The 18,386-nt window shown below is 43.9% G+C and overlaps 1 protein-coding gene across 6 annotated transcripts in view; it reads right to left on the bottom strand.

Annotated features, from left to right (window-relative positions):
- The window catches only part of ARHGAP17 (Rho GTPase activating protein 17), an 86,186-nt gene that overhangs the window by 52,754 nt on the left and 15,046 nt on the right, over positions 1 to 18,386 (bottom strand). The window lies entirely within an intron of this gene.

The following is an 18,386-nucleotide window of genomic DNA, read 5'->3' as shown; positions in this document are numbered from 1 at the left end:
TCATTTCTTAAAATGATCATTTCTGAGTTTCATGGCCTTACTGAAACAGGTTTGTCACAAATCCAGGAACAGGATTCAACAATACCCACTCAAGATGGTAACAACTGAGCATTCTCTTTCCAGTATCTCGTCTTGCCTTTAAAAAGAAACCATATTTTCAGCTTTCCTCCAACTATGTCTTCCAACTACCATTCACCACATTAACCCCACAGACCTTTCCAGAAAAGCCCACCTGCCGCCCCGCAATCAGCACAGGGGCATTCAGAGCTGCTCGAGCCTCAGTTGCCAGATTACAGTACTTTCTTTATTTTTTAAGGTTTTTTTTTTATTTATGTATTTGACACAGAGAGAGAAAGAGAGCACAAGTAGGGGAGCCGCAGGCAGATGGAGACAGAGAAGCACGGTCCTCACTGAGTTGGAAGCCCAGTGCGGGGCTCAATCCCAGGACCCTGGGATCATGACCTAAGCTGAAGGCGGATGCTTAACAGACTGAGCCCCCCAGGCACCTCGATCACTGTACTTTCTTAAGAAGACCTTCCTCTGCAGTCCAATAGGACAGCGCCTTTGCTGTACATAAACCCAGAATGACAGCAATCGAGGTGCCCTGTTGGGACTTCTGGTTTAAACAGTGATTGAAGCCAAGCCAATGAACATCCCTACCTAACTCCCACTGAAATGAACAAGGAAACTTTTAAAGGGAAAAGAAACAGTCTGTTTCAGCCCTGAATGTTGGCAGAGTTGGGGAAAGGGGAAGACCATCAATGAACCAGAATTCTGAAGCCTTTTAATAAGATTTACTGCAGAATGGAAGGCTGCATGATCTTCCCCGTGAACGAATCTAATGCAAGAGAAGGAAAAGCCGTTTGGCCAGAAAGTGGATGGGACCCCCTGAGACTGACCTCAAAACACTGCTAAGCTTAGTTCAATACAAGCCAGCGGCTTGTGGTGTGGTGGTGCACACGTCCAGCCCGCAGGATGATGGCAGATCAAGTAAAAGCTGGCACAGCTACAAAGGATTCCAAGACCAGTTGTCGCCGCTGTGCCCTAGCTAACGCGGAGATGCCAACAGCAGGGCTCCCACACCAGTTCCTGCAGGAAACCAGAACTCTGCGCTCCCAGGTTACCTGAACCTGAGATACCAGAACTCAGATACCTCCCAGGTCCACAGGAGCAGAGCCTGGAGATGAGGTCAAAGCCCCAGCTTTCAGAGGAGGCCAACTGTCAACTCTGAACAAGTTCTGCAAGCACTGGACCAAATTATGCCATCCCAGACCTTGCTTGGCATGCATGGTGCCAGGCATTGCAGAAGCGCCAAACATAAGCAAGCATGCCAGTTAGGGAAGTGGGGCAGGGCCCCAGCTGACTAGGAGCTCAAGCAACCAGCCTCAAAAAGAACCCTGATGGCCAGCCTCGCAGGGACATACCTGGCATGAGACCACCATAGCTTCACCATGACTCCTGTTCTCCAATAGCCTTGTCCCTCCTCTAGCAACATAGCAGCACTAGATTGTGTAACTCTGGCCTCATCGTCTCTGGCCAGGGCCCTGTATGCCTGGGACAGAACTATGAAATCTCTTCCTTCTGTAAGTGTTAAGTATACACAGACCAAAGTCCCCAAGGCCTATTGAAACATTCAGAGTTCAAAAGAAGAGATTCAGAACCAGTAAGTCCTTTGATGAGACAAAATTATTTTAAAAATATAACAGAAGAAGAGGAAAACTTAATTTTAAAGTCCCAGTGTGGACCATTAGCAGGTATGAGAAAGTTACGAATAGCTGAGAACCAACTGTATGCATCTTTTCCCAGCAACTTGTTCAGAGGTCTCACACTGGTAATTTGAAATGAAAAATCAAACACAATACAAACAAATGCAACCAATACAATTCAGGGCTTTTGTTGGGGGGGGGGGGGTGTCAAACATCTATGAGCACAGCACTGCAACAGCCACAAAGAAAATAAAGCAAACGTAAAAACAAACCAAGTATTAACTTCAAGAGGAAACAAAGGGGCGCCTGGGTGGCTCAGTGGGTTAAAGCCTCTGCCTTCGGCTCAGGTCATGATCTCAGGGTCCTGGGATCGAGCCCCGCATCGGGCTCTCTGCTCAGCGGGGAGCCATTTCCGCCTCTCTCTCTGCCTGCCTCTCTGCCTACTTGTGATCTCTGCCTGTCAAATAAATAAATAAAATCTTTAAAAAAAAAAAAAGAGGAAACAAAAAGTCCATCAGAAAGAGTCACAGGACACTACTATGCTTAGCTGCAAATAGTTGATTGCACATAATAATGTAAATATCAAACAGCAGTATATCCAAAAATTGTTAATATAACTGTATTGGAAGGATAAGGGAACAGATGTGAGGAGAAAGTCACATGAGAGCATGAAAACCTCGTTATCATGACAGTAAGCCAATATATATTTGCAAATTTGCAAAGTAATAACTAAAATTGCAAATTGCAAAGTAATAACTAAAACTTCCTAACTTGAAGGATAGCAGTTTACATATTTGTCTATAAATGTATATATGAGTAAATGCCAGAATGAACAGAAATTTGAAAATAGCTTCCTCTGGGGCTGGGGACTCTCACCTGGGAGAATGAGGTTAGTAGAGAGAGAACCCACTGTGGTAAGTCTTTTACCATTACTTGACTTTTTAAACCACCTGTATAGATAGTTTCAAATTTTAAAAAATAATAGATCAGTTACATTTTTCAGGGACATGCTTGATATGGTTTCAAGTGATGTGTAACCTCAAGTGAAGCGTAACTCTAACTTAAAACAATGGGTCCAACTGCTAATCCGCACAAAAGTATACAGAGTGTCCAGACTATAAAACAAATTTGTATATTTAATGTCCTTCTTTTCAAATTAACAACCAAGCCCTTTGCTTTAAATTCAGAGGTACTTTACCAAAAAAGCTATTTGGAGGTGGAGACATCCATGGAACATATAAGAGGAAAATGTTAACATCTTGCTTAAAAATAAATTTATCCTATGTTTCCTGACCCTGTGGACACTCTATATTAATTGATAAAATTAGTTTTATTTTTTTATTTAAAAAAATTTTTAAGATTTTATTTATTTATTTGACAGAAAGAAAGAGAGAGCACAAGCAGGGAGAGTGGCAGGCAGAGGGAGAAGGAGAAGCAAGCGCCCCCAGCTGAGCAGGGGGCCCCATATGGAACTCAGTCCCAGGACCTTGGGATCATGACCTGAGTCAAAGGCAGGTGCTTAACCGACTGAGCTACCCAGGCACTGTGATAAAATTAATTTGAGAGAGAAATCCAATTTCTCTAAAGACTTATTTATTTGAGAGAGAACACACATGTATGCGCAGGGGGAGGGCAGAGGGAGAGGGAGAGAATCTCAGGCAGACTCCCCACTGAGTGTGGGGTTCGATCTCATGACCTGAGCCCAAATCAAGAGGGTGCTTAACCGACTAAGCCACCCAGGTATCCCCCAAATGTATCTTTTTAACTAGATTTTTTTAATTCACTGAAATTATTAAAAATTACCTATTATCAGAAATGATTACTTTACTGAGCTTTACCAGCCTTACTGACCTAAAATTGACAAATAAAACTATACTTATGTATATTATATATATAAAGTATATAATGTGACAATTCAGCTTGCATATATATTGTGAAATGATGACCCTAATCAGGTTAATGAACATATCCATCAGCTTCCACAGTTCCCTTTTTTGTAACAGTAGTTGTGAGAATGCTTAAGATGTACTCTCTTAGCAATTTTTAAGTATATAATATGGTATTACTATAATCCCCAGAGCTTATTCTTTTTCATTTTATTTATTTATTTATTTGACAGAAAGAGAAAGAGAGATCACAGGCAGGCAGAAAGGTACACATAGGGGGAGGGGGAAGCAGGCTTCCTGCCGAGCAGAGAGCCTGATGTGGGGGGCTCCATCCCAGGACCCTGAGATCATGACCTCAGCCGCAGCAGAGGCTTAACCCACTGAGGCACCCAGGTGTGCCCCGCCCCCCAGAGCTTATTCTTTTTATAACTGAAGGCTTGTACCCCTTGACTAGCTGACTAGCATCTTCCCGCCCTTAGCCCCTGGTGACTGTCATTCTACACTGTTTCTATAGATGTGACCTTTTTTTTTTTTTCAGATTCCACATATAAGTGAGATCATACAGTATTTGTCTTTCTCTATCTGGCTTATTTTGGTCAACACAATATCTTTCAGGTTCATTCATGTAGTTGCAAATGGCAGACTTTCCTTCTTTTTCATGGCTGAATAATATTCCCGTGTGTGTGTGTGATGTGTGTGTGTACATACACATAGACACATACATGTACGTATCACACTCACACCCCCCTACATCTTCTTTATCCATCCGTCAACCAACACTTAGGTTGTTTCTGTACCTTACGCTGTGAATAACGATGCGGTGAATACAGGAGTGCAGATATCTTTTTGAGATGCTGACTTCATTTTCTTCAGATACATACTCAGCAAGTGGGTTTGCTGCATTATAGGGTAGCTCTATTTTTAATTTTCTGTGGAACCTCTATACTGTTTTCCATGATGACTGTGTTCTCATCAAAGTACACCTGGGTCCCAATTTCTCCATATTGTCACCAACATTTGCTATCTCTCACCTCTTTTCTAACAGCCATTCTTACAGGTAGGAGGTGATATCTCATTACGGTTTTGATTTGCACTTCCCTGATTATTAGTGATGTTCCGCACCTATTCATGTACCTGTCGGCCATATGTATTTCTTCTTTGGAAAAATGTCTAGTTAGGTCTTTTGCCCATTTTTAAACCAGGTCATTTTGGTTTTGTTTTTGTTTTTTTAACCACTGAGTTGTATGAATTCATTATGTATTTGGGGTATTAGCCCCATATTTATAATCTGCAAATATATTTTCCCATTCTGCAGGTTGCTTTTGTATTTTCATTGCGTCCTTGCTGTGCAGAAGCTTTTTAGTTTATGTAGTCCCACCTATTTATTGTTGCTTTTGTTGACAGCGCCTTTGGTGTTATATCCAAAAAATCAATGCCAAGGTAGATGTCAAGGAACTTTTTCCCTATATTTTCTTCTAGGAGATTTGTGGTTCCTAATATTATATTTAATTCTCTAATTCATTTTGAGTTAAGTTTTTTAGAGTGGTACAAGGTAGGGGTCCGGTTTACCTTCTTTTTCAAATTATTCATTAAAGAGATTGTCTTTTCCCCATTGTGCACTCTCCATGCCCTTGTCAAAAATTAGATGACTATATACATGTGGATTTATTTCTGGGCTCCCAAATCTTCCACTGATTTGTGTTTTGTTTGTTTGTTTGTTTGTTTATGCCAAGACTGTACCGTTTTGATTACTACAGCTTTGTAACAGGTAAACCCTTGGACAACACAGGAGTTAGATGTATTAACCCCTTTGCAGCCAAAAATCAGCATATAGATTTTAAATCCCAGAAAGCTTAACTACTAATAGCCCTACTGTTGACCAGAAGCCTCACTGATTAACATCTTCATATGCTACGTGCCTTATTTACTGCATTCTTACAATAAATTAAGTTAGAGGGAAAAAATGTGATTAAACAAATTGTAAGGAAGAGAAAATACATTTACTTTACTGGACTGTAAAAACTCTGTATATAAGCTATTCAAACCCATGTTGTTTGTTCAAGGGTCAAGTAGTTTGGAATCAGGAAGTCTGATGGCTCCAGCCTTGTTCTTTTTGCTCAGGATTGTTTTGGCTATTTGGGCCTATTGTGGTTGCATGTGGATTTTAGAAGTATTTTTCGCCTTCTGTGAAAAATGGCATTGGAATTTCTTTTTCAGATTTTATTTATTTATTTGACAGAGAGACAGAGAGCACAAGTAGGCAGAGGGGCAGGCAAAGGGAGAGGGAGAAGCAAACTCCCCACCAAGCAGGGAGCTTGATGTGGAACTCAATTCCAGGACCGTGGGATCATGACCTAAGCCAAAGGCAGCCGTTAACCAACTAAGCCACCCAGGCACCCCAATGCCATTGGAATTTTGATAGAAACTGTGCTGAATGTGTAGACAACTTTAGGTATATGGACATTTTAATAATACTAAATCTTCCAATCCATGAATACAGGATATCTGGGAAAGATGACTTTTAAGTGACAAATCATGATTCTGGAATATAATATACAAATTGGGGTGGCTCCTTCACACAATGATACTCCCGCTGGCCTATGCTATCCCTACCTTGATTTTAGGGAGCCACCACTGCCCCTACCTCCCCCAATATGTGGCCCAAATGACTTGATCTTCCTCATCACTGCGACTGGTCCAAGTCTCAGTCCTTTGTATCTTGAATTGTTCTGAAGTGTTCATCTTTACCAGAGACCTAGAATTTTTACCCAAGGCAAGTCCAGCAATTATTCGGAATACTGGCTAAGGTGCCCATTTAAAGGATTTATAAGCCCCTTGGTTTTTACTGCAATGTGTTTTTTTTTTAAAAAGGATTTTATTTATTTATTTACTTGAGAGAGAACAAGAGTGAGAGAGCACAAGCAGGGGGAGCAGCAGGCAGAGGAAGAAGGAGGCTCTCTGCTGAGCAGGGAGCCCGATGCAGGACTCGATCCCAAGGCCCTGGGATCACGACCTGAGCTGAAGGCAGACGTTAACTGACTGAGCCACCCAGGCGCCCCATCTGAGATGTGATTTTTTTTAATCAGATTTTAAAAATCCATTAATAAAGCAAACAGGGGAGAAACATATTAAACTTATCAAGGCACCTTAAATCCAAAATTTTTAAAATACTACTTGCTAAATCAGATTATTTTAAATCAGACATTTTGCTACAGATACAAACTTTTTGTTATATGGGCCTTTTTTCTGCTTTGTCAGAGCCGTCTTTGTGCACAATGTTCTGTGCTTGAAAACACACTTGAATGTTTCCTGTCCGTAACTGGGAAAACAATACAAAGCAGGAAAGCACTTCCCGCCCGCCATTTTACTCTGGGGTTTGTTTTTTCCTATGCACGCCACTGTGCAATTTCACAAGTCATTCAAACAAGGCTTACAGCAGGCAGCAGTTGTCATTTCTTGATTACTTTTTGGTAAAGTATAACCTTTTTCCTTTTAATTCCCAAAGCCTTACAGCAGCAGGGCTGTGCAGACCTCGATACCCCCCACCCCCTTCTCCCTTGACTGGTTGTAGTAATAGCCCACCTTGCAGTTGAGGCTAACCGAAGTCTCACTCAGCCCCCTTCCCAGGCCATGAGAAAATGTAAATGCATCCAATCCAAAGTCATTCAGCTCACCAAAAAAGACAAAGATGCTTCAACTAGGACACAGGGCCAAAGGAGAATCTCCAGTTGGCCCAACAACTTCCAACTCTAATGGCAGACTGATTTCTGGAAAGGTTTCTGCCATGGCTATGTTCAAATGCCTGACACCATGATTGTGAACCGCCATCTTGTTTCCCAGGATATCACCTACCACACTCGGGCCACATACACCTACGGGAGGCAAGTATTCCGAGCGCCACAGAAATCAGCGCTTGAGGCCACATCTCCAATGCGTGCTGTGATCTTCCAAGCACTGCATATTACACTAACCTCTCCCCTGCCAGCAGAGAGCTCCGTAGGGGCAGAGACCAAGTCTATTGTAGCCATCGCTCCCCAGGCTCCAGCACCCTTCTTACCACCTGCCTGCCACACAGTAGATGCTTCATAAAAATACACCAAATGAATCAGTGGAAAAGTAAATGGCTATCCCAACAATAGAGTAATGACTTGAAAAAGGATCTTTCTCGATTTCAAAAGAGGTAGCAAGAAAAAAAAATTCAGTAGCAGTAGGCAGGAAAGCAGACGTATGCACAGAATTGCCTTCCACAATAAAATGCACAATGACTAAAATTCAAAGGTGACAGTGTCTTCCCAAGTTAATGTTTTTTTTAATGAAAATTTTAATGAGGGGCGCCTGGGTGGCTCAGTGGATTAAGCTGCTGCCTTCGGCTCAGGTCATGATCTCAGGGTCCTGGGATCGAGCCCCGCATCGGGCTCTCTGCTCCGCAGGGAGCCTGCTTCCTCCTCTCTCTCTGCCTGCTTCTCTGTCTACTTGTGATCTCTCTCTGTGTCAAATAAATAAATAAAATCTTTAAAAAAAAATTTTTTTAATGAAAATACAGAACGTAAACTATCCACATTACCAGGGGTCAGCAAACAATGGCCTACAGGTGCAATCTGGCTCACTGCCTATTTTTGTATGACCAGTAAGGTAAGAATAATTTTTACTTTAAAATGGTTGGGGGAGGGGCGCCTGTGTGGCTCAGTGGGTTAAAGCCTTCAGCTCAGGTCATGATCTCGGGGTCTTGGGATCAAGCCCCGCATCGGGTTCTCTGCTCAGCAGGGAGCCTGCTTCCCCTCTCTCTCTGCCTGCCTCTCTGCCTACTTGTGATCTCTCTCTGTCAAATAAATAAATAAAATCTTTAAAAAATAATAAAATAGGGCACCTGGGTGGCTCAGTGGGTTAAGCCGCTGCCTTCGGCTCGGGTCATGATCTCGGGGTCCTGGGATCGAGTCCCGCGTCTGACTCTCTGCTCAGCAGGGAGCCTGCTTCCCTCTCTCTATCTACTTGTTATCTCTCTCTGTCAAATAAATAAATAAAATCTTTAAAAAATAATAATAATGATAATAATAAAATAAAATAAAAATAAAATGGTTGGGGGAGGGGCGCCTGGGTGGCTCAATCAGTTAAGCATCTGCTTTTGGCTCGTGATTCTGCTTCTCCCTCTGCCTCTGCTCCTTCCCCCTGATTGTGCTCTATTATTCTGTGTCTCTAAAATAAATAAATCTTTAAAAAAAAAAAAAAGCTGGGGGGAAAAAAACTCAAAAGAGGAATACATAGTACAATGCACCAGAATTACCTGACATTCAAGTTTCCATGTGCACAAATAAAGTTTTATTGGAACACAGTGAGGCTGACTGGTCGATGTATTATCAATGGCTGCTTTCATGCTACAACAGCAGAGCTGAGTTGTTCTAACAGAGGCCATATGGCCTGTGGAGCTCAAAGTATTTACTATCTGGCTGTTTGTCAGCCAGGGTGCCAACCCCAGGTCAACACCAGTGACTCTCAGAGGGTGTGGTGCAAACCTCACTAAGGAGGGTTTCAGGAATCGCTCTGAGGACTGGTATGTGAGGCTGGTCTGGAGGTGTATTTCGTCTTCTTAGACATTCCACCTCATGTCAGAGAAGCTGCTGCCAGAATGAATGGGGGTGGCTGACTGTTAATATGGCCCAAATGTGAGGCACAGCCCAGGGCTGGTGATGCTGGGGACAGGGTGGGATCAGAAATTATGTCTCTCCTCCACCCACTCACCTCCCCTCGGACCACTGAAATATTGTAACTATTGTTTTCTTCCTGATTCCTACTCATAAACATACTTCAGGACAAGATCTCAATAAATACAACTGCCTGGGTCAGGCGTCAGCCAGCTTTTTCTGGAAAGGCCAAATAATAAATATTTCAGGCTTGCAGGCCACACCATTGCTGCTGTTATCACTGAGATCTGCCGTTGTAACACAAAGGTCACCACAGACAACACAGACTGAATGGACCTGGCGATGTTCCAATAAACTTGACTTATGGCCACTGCCATGTGAATTTGCAGAGGGTTTTTTTTTTTTCCCCTTCTAAGTAGGCTCCACGTCTAGCATGGAGCCCAACACGGGGCTTGAACTCATGATCCTGAGACCAAGACCTGAGCTGAGATCAAGAGTCAGATGCTTAACTGACAGCCACCCAGGTGCCCCATGAATTCACATAATTTTCATAGGCACAAGATATTCTTCTTTTGATTCCTTTTTTTAACCATTAAAAAATGGAAAAACTCTTCTGAGCCGACTGGGGCTAGATCTGGCCCATAGGCCACAGTCTGCTGACCCCTGATCTGTGTACAAGGGAAGTGTGCTTTCCCATGAAGCTTCGAGCCTTTCTAATCACTTCCAAATTCTTCTAACTTTGAAGGGGATTTCTGTGCTTTCCCAATTCGCTCTTCTGAAGGCACGAGACGCTAGCTTTTTTTTTTTTTTTAATATTTTATTTATTTGACAGAGAGAAATCACAACTAGGCAGAGAGGCAGGCAGAGAGAGAGGAGGAAGCAGGCTCCCTGCGGAGCAGAGAGCCTGATGCGGGGCTCGATCCCAGGACCCTGGGATCATGACCTGAGCCGAAGGCAGAGGCTTTAACCCACTAAGCCACCCAGGTGCCCCGAGACGCTAGCTTTTCAAGACTTCACCAAGATTGCTCCTTTCAACCCCTGCAGGCATTCTGAGCCCCTGAGAGCAGCGGCTCAGTCACCTCTTCCCACTCAGTCCATCTCTACCCACCGATGGCTAACAGTTGGCCCAAGAGCCAACACTAACTTCAAACATCTGTGTCTTCCCGTTGCCCCAAGATCACAGTTCTGATGGTTTGGGTTGACAAATCCACACGAGAGATGATAAATCTGTGGGGTTTTCACTTAAATAATGACTTCGATATATCAATTGAAAGGAAAGAAAGGGGGGGCATGGGAAGAAACTTTAAAGTGATTTGAAATTCTGGTTACCTGCAAAGATCTAAGCGCATGTTTGCTAAGTGATAGAAACTGGGACCAAGCAGTCGAGGAATCTTAATACTGTCTATGGGGCAACAACACACATGGTCACTGTCTGCAGTGAAATTCATATTTACAGGGAAATTACAGGGGCCAGCCCCACAGCTAAGTGGTGTATTTCATCCTGCCGGGAACCAGATTTTGTGCAACGCCGTCTCCTCCTGGTACAAGTGTTTACAAAATCCACTTGAGCCTCTGTGCTGAGTTGGGACACACTCGTCTGGTTTCACAGCGAGCCAGGGGACGGCTGGGTGAGTTTTTCCTGTTCTATCTCATTAGATTAGCTGTCTTCTTAAATTTCTGGGCAGGTATCTGAAGGCTACTTAATTGGATTTTAAAAATAAAGGAACCCTCTGACACTTTATAAATGCAACGACTTGTTACGCATTCCACAAAGGAGTTTAAAAAGTCTCACAAGAGGGTTTGTAGCACTCTAAAGAGAAAGTATGGGAAAAGAAAAACAAAAGATTCCCATGCGTAACACTGAAAAGAAAAAGGATATTTATCAGCAGGAAAATGATCAAACAGAAAGTATTCTGGTAATAACATGGGTGAAATACACCTAATACGTCTACACTCTACGCTCTGAATTATTTCCCCAAATGATGAAAGTCTGGCCACATATTTACAGCTTTTCTGAGATAACATTCATTTCTTACTTGAAACAGCAATAACAAAACCCTTATCAATCTTAACTGACTCTCCACAATATTATTTGAATTCTAATCCAGGACTAAGATGAACTATTATATTTTTTAAAATCAACTGAATTGAGGTTTTTTTTTTTTCTTCCTACACATGTAAGCTTACACGGCAGCTTTTTGTTTGGTCACTTGGCCTTTTTCCTCCCTCTCTGGCACACGAAATGGAATCTCTTTGCTGTCCCGGCTGTAACCACGTGCTAAGTCTGAAAGCTCCACCAACAATTTCTGCTTATGGCAAAGTGGGAAGGAAGCTCCCTGCCACCGGCACACTCTGCAGACTCTGCCTTCAACACTCTCCTGCCTCAGGCTGCTCAAGTCAATTACAGCACTGGCTTGGACCTGGAGGTAGCCGAGTCTGAGATTTCAAAATGTATTCAAGCAGGCAGAAATACAAGCGATTTGCAAGGATCTCACTGTGGACAATGCACGTGGAGCTAAACCCTGTGGGGTGGGGGAGATCCGGGAGGGGGTCCAGTTCACTGGCACCCCAATGCAAAAAGGCCAGGCCAGGTGGAGCTGGACGGCCACACACAAAAATTGGAAGCAGAAGTGCCAGAGGCAAGGCCACACAAATTCGAGGGCTCGGCTCTGACTCAGTGCTCCGGCCATTGGCCGGGAGGCCCTCTGCATCTTAAGACAGGTTGTGCAAGCCCTCTCCCAAATGCTTCTTCCTGAGTCAGCGCATTTGGACTTTCAAGAACATGTTCCCATAAAAAGGAGGTTACAAACGATCATTAAGTTCTCAGGCCAGGATCCACTTAGCTTATAGCTTATCTGAGGGACCCATTACACTTGCAACTTATCTAGAAGACAGCCCTAGTAGGCGCCTACTGATTTCTCGGAGCCACAGTGATTCAGGGAACAGTAGTAAAAAAAAAAAAAAAAGGTCTGAGATAATAGTGATTCTCAACCATGGCTATGCATTATACCCCAGGGCCTTTAAAAATAATACAGATAATTCCATTTTTTAAGAAAAGGCCAGAAAAAGCAAATCTAGGGGGGCCTGGGTGGCTCAGCTGGTTGAGCCTCTCTGCCTTCAGCTTCGATCATGATCTTGGGGTCCTGGGATCAAGCCCCCGCATCTGATGCTCTCTCTCATTCTGCTCTCTCTCCTCTCTCAAATAAATAAATAAATATCTTTAAAAGAAAAAGAAAATCTATAGAGGCAGAAAGTAGAGTAGGGCTAGCTGGAAGGGAAGGATGGGCTAGACAGGGGCATGAGGAATCTTACTGGGGTGATTCAGTGGTTGTCCAATCGGATGGTGGTAATAGTTACACAACGCTTTCAGTTCACTTTAAAAAAAAAAAAAATCACTGAACTGTAAACTTAAAATGGGTGAATTTTATGACATATAAATAAAGTTGTTTTAAAAATAATACCTGGAACTCTGAAAAACAACCTGAGGGTTTTGAAGGGGCGGGGGTGGGAGGTTGGGGGAACCAGGTGGTGGGTAATGGGGAGGGCACGTATTGCATGGAGCACTGGGTGTTGTGCAAAAACAATGAATACTGTTTTGTTGAAAAAATAAATTAATTAATTTAAAAAAAATAATAATAATAATACCTGGACCCCAACCCAGAATGACTGAATAGGAACCCCATGGCAGAGGGGAGGGGAGGGGGCGCCTGGCGTTTTGTTTTAAAGCTTCCCAAGCCATTCCAAGGTGAGGCGAGGGTTGAGAACCCCTGTGTCAGAAGGGTCAGGGTACCAAGCCAGCGGGTAGTGGAGTCACTACCAGGACAGGACAGAAAGAGGGTCCAGTAGTCAGTGGTTGGCAGTAGCAAAAACAGTCAGAAGTGTCCCTCTAGCACCGGCCCCAGACGAGCTCTTGCTATGCCAAGACTGCCTGGTACGTGGCCTGATGTACAGGGCTCGTCACTGAGTTCACTCCCCGACCTTCGCAGGGAGGGTGAGCTGAGTGGTAAGAAGCCGGCGGACGGCAGATTTTAAGTTGTACTGTAGGCAAAGGAGGAGACAGAATGTGGTACGAGCTGAGTTAGGGCTCTGGGGTCAGGCAGACCCGGCAATGAATCCCAGTGCTTGGGCTCCACCACTGTGAGTGTCCGTGTCCTCCCCAGTAAGATGGGAATCATGGGAATAATAATACCACCACCCCAGGGATTGTTTTAGAAACACCATGATCTCCTTTCTCTCACTGCCGTGGTCCCTGGCGCCCCGTGAAGCACCTGGGGCATGAGCCATTCTGGGCATCGTGACCCACCACCACCACCTTCAGAGAGCTCCCAAGCTACGTCATCTCTGGGAGAGACTTTTCTGCAGTGACCAGGCTGTTCTGGCTTCTCCCAGAAGTTACACAAAGACACAGAGCGGCATCGAACCTCCAGTGGGAGGAGGGCAGCCTGTTCCATCACAACAAAGGGTTGGTGGTGGTGACCCCGCGTGGGCTGGAGGCCACCGAAGAGAATCATGGGCACAGAATGCACGGAAACGTGGAGACTGGGTGTGTGGTGAGTTAGCAAAAAAACCCTTCACCACAGGTTCACTGTCTTAGCCCTCTGCACCCCACAGCGCTGGTCCTGAGCCTGCAGAAGTCCCAGCCGCAGCCGTCCTCAGTGCCGCGTTCACGGAGGGCGGGAGAGCTCTCTGCATCTTAGCGCAGCCTCACTACGAGATACTCGGTCCTCATTCACTCAGCCGGGATTCACGGGTCCTCTCTAAATGTCAAGGAGGACTGAAGGAGGGACATGAGCCACAGTCCCCGCCCTTGGCAGCTAATAGGAAAGACAGCACTATAAACAACCAACTTCAGTCAACGTTTCTAGGAGCCGAGAGGGAGGCCAGGAAAGGCTTCACAGCGAAACAGCCTAAGCAGCTCGCAGATAAGACAGAACACCCAAAGAGCACGGGCGAGGGAATGGAGAGAGAGTCCTGCACCTGGACCCAGAATCTGGGCTGAAAAGAATCAGGAAGCAGGGGGCCATGGGGAGCCATGGCCAGTTTCTCCCCAGTGGAGTGGCATCCGATTTGAGTTTTCAGAATGCGAATTCTGACAGCACAATACAGACTAACGGTAGAGAAATCTGGAGGGCCTCTGCCGTGATTCAAGGAATGAATAAGAACAAAGGCACGAAGCCCTACCAGTCTGATGCTGGCCAATGATATGCTGCTATTTTAACAGAAATGGCATGGCTGAATCACTGACTGTAAACCATCAACTTGAAAAACACTTGAAAAAGTTCAAGAAAAACCCATAAAACATGGACGTCTTTCTGATCAAGAAATGAATCAGACACAGAAACTAGAATTCATGGGCCCTAAGTGAGCTGATCACCAGATTTCCAATACTAGCTTAAGTCTGCATTTGTACATTTTTTTCTTTTATGGAAGCACTTCTGCATATATGATTTCATTTTATTATGACATGTACCCTCATGGGGCAATTTGCACCTCTAGTTCATGGGTGTGGAAACTGGGCAGACACCCATTAAATAAATTACACATGAACCAAAGTCTTTGGACCCTCAGAAAGAGAGCAATTTTGAGGTCACTGACCAAAGTTGACTCTCTTAATTTGTTTTCATGCTAGACCCTAGTCTAGGCCCACAGCAAACTAACCATATGCTCTAAAAATACAACCCCTGACCTTCCTGTACCTCACTTTATTTATATTTGCACCAACCATCTCACACAACTTTTAAGAGACTATAATAGAACAGAATATTTGAGAGAAAAGAAACTATTTGAAACCTTCAAAACTGTGCTTTGCAAAAGCAGGGCTGTATCTCTATAAACAACAAGAAACGTTACATATTTTTAAAAGGCATGCAATGCTGAGAATTTGGAGTAATTGTGGGTCCTCTAAGTTTCTACAAGGAATACACATCACAGAGGTAGCCCAGAAATTTCTATGATTAGCATGGTGCACAAAATGAAGGGGAAAAAAATGTTCACCTGGAAAAATGGGGTGAGGCTGCTTTTAATGAATGATGGATAGATTCTGGGTGGAGAACACCATAAATCTTCATTTGCCCTTTTTTAAAGGTCAAAGAAAAGAGTGTTCCAACACCACAGCCTGATGGATGGAAGGACGCTGTTGATGACTCAGAACAGAATATCGATTTTTTTTTTTAAATGAGGTCTTTTTCTCAAAAGGATATTCAGAATAATAAAATGTTCTCTGAGTGAAGCTATGTGGCCCGTCACTGCATTCAGCCACAGACGGGTGTCATGCATGATTTGCCAATAACCTTTTCATCGGGTTAGTCACTGAACAAATATTTGTTGGGTTCCCTTCCGTGAGCCATCATGAGTAAGAGACATGGCCCCTATTCTGACAGGGCTCGATGACTGTCGAGGAAAACCAGCAATTAGAGTCCAGTGTGATGAGTGCGGTGCCTGGGGAAGCCCAGGGCCTCGGAGGGTACAGGCCAGTCATCACTATCACAGCTGATGTTTAGGGAGCTCATACCCTGTGCTTGGTAAGAATTAATCCCCTTGATGTTCACAAGAACCCCAGGGGGTAAGTATCGTTGCCTCCATGTTATAGATGAAGAAACTGAGCCCGAGAACAGTGAACAGACTTGCTCAAGCTTTCATAGGCAGGCTCTGAACCCAGGCAATTCTGTTCCCCAAGAACCTGTTCTTAACTTCTGGGTTCCAGGTGCTTTACATGTAGTAATTCATTGAATCCTCGAGATAACTGTGTGATCCATGCTATTACTGTGCCCTTTCTGGAGATGAGAAACCTGGGCATTGAGAAGTCATTAACGTGCCAGAGGTTCGAAAACATGGGAGGGCATCTGATGCCGACTTCAGATACCAGGAAAGTTTTTGAAACCGGTGATGGCTTTTGAGACCCAATAACTGAGTTGGAGCTGGACGCTTGGATGTTGGATAGCAGACGGGTATGTTAAGGCCGTGAGGACAGAGGTAAGAAGGAGAACACAAGAAGGACACACACAAGATGATACAGCTCTGGGAGAACACTTGCCCCCACTCCCCGGCCCCCTTAGGCTTGGGTGCATGGGGCCTGCTGAAGTCTGAGGGCCAAGTTGGAGAACTAAAAGGAAACTTCCGATACTGAGCCACCTACACGCCCCAGAAGTTTCCAAATTTAATGAACAATGAACAATCCACTGATCTAAACTCAGAGAACTCCAAGGAGGATAAACACACACACACACACACACACACACACACACACAAACACACCTAAAAAGATCAAGGGCAAACTGTGGAAAAAGAGAAAATCTTGAAAGCAGACAGAACAAAAAAAGGTACTTAACAGGCAGGGGAGCAACGTAAGAATGATGGCTAACTCATCATCAGAAACGTATGACCAAATGACCACAGAATGACACTCTAAAGTCCTGAAAGAAAAAAAGTCAACCTATAACTGTACATCAAATGCAAATATTTCAAAGATGAAGGCAAAATCACAAGATCTCTGTGCCCGACATGGAGCTCCAACTCCCGACCCGAGATCAAGGGCCATCTGTTCTTCCCACTGAGCTAGCGAGGAAACCCTGAAATAAGGACATCGTTCAGAGACAAAGGCTAAAGAGATTTCACCTCCTGAAGACCTCACCACAGCACTGTCATAGGGAGGGGGAAGGATAGAGAGGTGGAGAGGGAAAGAGTTTAGGCATTTGACATCTGCCCTGGACCAGTCCAGGGAGAGGAAATTTCTTAGGGAAGGTGGCAAGGGCTCTTCCTTAACATGCCAACGCTGATTAGTCATGGCTGTCTGCAGCCCTAGTCTAAGGAGAACTGGAAGGCGGCACCCGTGCTCCCTGGGAAAGAGAACCAGAGAGACTGACGATGATGACAGAAAGATGTACCAATCGTTCCAACGACAGATGTTCCCCCCTGCCAGGCTAAATATCAGTCTTGATGTCACACCTTCCGTTTCACTGTGCAGCAGATTAGGAACAAGAAATGTTAGAGATTTTATCTACTTTCTAGTAAAGTATTAGGCTAGTTTAACATAAGGAGACTGCCAATTTTTAGCGTACAGCTTTTAACTTCTTAGGTCTCTAATGTCTTGGGAGATTAAGAAGCAGTTCTGGTTGCAAGTGGCTGGGCAATTTCGAGTTAACTCTTTCTCCACCTTAGCACTTTCAACATTTTGGTCTAAATAATTCCTTCTTGGGGGGCTGCCCAGAGCACTGTAGAATGTTCACAGCACCCCTGGTTCCTGCGTGCTCAGAAGCCAGTGGCAACATGCCTCCCTCTCCCCAGAAGTGACAACGAAAGACATGTGGAAATATTGCCAAATGGGGGGGGGGGGGACTATTTCCAGTTAAGAACCATGTGGATAATAATAATAATAATAATAATAAATCTTTACAGTTGCCAGAAAGGCAAAAAGATAGCAGTCTTTCTGTGTGAAAATCAACATAACTTGGTCACATTAACAGGATGGGAGGTTTGCAGGAAGAGGAAGGATGGGCCTCTGATTCTATAATGACCTAGTAAATAACTCTTCTTTGGTTTATCAGTGCTATTCCTGATGATGTACCTTTGGGGGAGTCCTATATCCTGAAAAATGAAAGAACACAGAAACTTGCTTTACTTCCTTTCTAAAGGCTGTTTCTTTTTTTAGTTCCCTGGGACTTTTAAATGAATTAGTGACAGATATTTTTTTTTTTAAGATTTTATTTCTTTATTTGACAGAGAGAGCACAAGCAAGGAGAGGTGCTGAGGGAGAGGGAGAAGCAGGTTTCCTGCTGAGCAGGAAACCCAGTGTGGGACTTGATCCCAGGACCCTGGGATCATGACCTAAACCGAAGGCAGATGCTTAACTGACTGAGTCACCCAGACACCCTGTAACAGATTTTTTAATTTCCAAGAACTCTGTGTCTTTTTCTCAGTAGCCTACTTTTTTTTTTTTTTAATGGATGTAATAGCCTTTCTGAGGATTTTCTTACATCCTATTGTCCCGTCTTGGACAATGAATGAACAAATAAAACAGCACTTGCTATAGTCAGCCACAGACCTACTTAATCAGTCATCTGGAACTTTTTCTGAATGGCTTTCAGTATCACGTTTTTTAATTCCCAAGAATTTAAAAAAAAAAAATACCTTTCCTAGCATTTCAATGGATTTCAAAG

This window comes from Meles meles, chromosome 21, assembly GCF_922984935.1.
Source record: "Meles meles chromosome 21, mMelMel3.1 paternal haplotype, whole genome shotgun sequence".
Taxonomy (NCBI): Eukaryota; Metazoa; Chordata; class Mammalia; order Carnivora; family Mustelidae; genus Meles; species Meles meles.
This window is presented reverse-complemented; position numbering and strand designations above follow the sequence as displayed.